At 37.1% G+C, this 923-nt stretch overlaps 1 non-coding gene across 1 annotated transcript; it reads right to left on the bottom strand.

The window, feature by feature from the left end:
* Positions 1 to 327: 327 nt before the first annotated feature.
* Positions 328 to 400, bottom strand: TRNAV-CAC. The gene has a single exon. It is a non-coding gene; the product is annotated as a tRNA-Val (tRNA).
* Between the last annotated feature and the right edge of the window lie 523 nt (positions 401 to 923).

The following is a 923-nucleotide window of genomic DNA, read 5'->3' as shown; positions in this document are numbered from 1 at the left end:
TTAAAAACACTCCAAAAAGGCTAAAAAATCAAGGAGAGGCTTTTTAAAAACACCCCAAATATACTAAAAAAGCAAAAAAAAGCTTGAAAAACACCCCAAAACCAGGCAAAAAATCAGGGAAAGTCTTTAAAAACACCCCGAAAATACTAAAAAAATCAAATAAATGCTTTTAAAACACCCCAAAAAGGCTAAAAAATCAAAGAAAAGCTTGAAAAACACCCCAAAAAGACTCGAAAATCAAGGAAAAGCTTTAAAAACACTCCAAAAAGACTAAAAAAATCAAGGGAAAGCTTTAAAAAACACCCCAAAAAAGGAGCCATTTTGGGGTGTTTCTGCCTGGTTTCGAACCAGGGACCTTTCGCGTGTGAGGCGAACGTGATAACCACTACACTACAGAAACCCACCGGTCTGGGGGCCCTCGTGACGTCATGATGACGTCACAAACCCAGGTGTCTCCCCCCCACCCCTTCAAATTCACCCTCGACGTCCAAAAACCTCATTTTTTGCACTTTAAGGGGGGAAAAAAACGGATAAATTTGGGCCCAACGTGGGGATCCCCCCCCCGAGAGGACAAAATTTGATCATTTTCCCTAAATTTACATTTTCGGGGGGAATTTGAGACATTTGAACATTTTTTTTAACCCTTTTCAAGAACATTTTAAGAAGAAATGTTTAAAAAAATCCTCATTTTGGAGGAATTTTGTCCCTGAGTCAAAGAGTCCAAGAGGAAAAAATAAAGGTTTTAAAAACACCCCCCAAAAAAAGACTCAAAAAGCAAAGAAACAATTAAAACCATCCCGAAAAAAAACATCAAAAATCAAGGAAAGGCTTTAAAAACACCCCAAAAAGACTCAAAAATCAAGGAAAAGCTTTAAAAATCACCCCAAAAAATGGCTAAAAAATCAAAGAAAAGCTTTAAAAAC

Source organism: Chaetura pelagica, unplaced genomic scaffold, assembly GCF_000747805.2.
Source record: "Chaetura pelagica isolate M959 unplaced genomic scaffold, ChaPel_1.0 scaffold1794, whole genome shotgun sequence".
Classification (NCBI taxonomy): domain Eukaryota; kingdom Metazoa; phylum Chordata; class Aves; order Apodiformes; family Apodidae; genus Chaetura; species Chaetura pelagica.
Note: the sequence above shows the minus strand (reverse complement) of the source record. Positions and strands in the feature narration are given on the sequence as shown.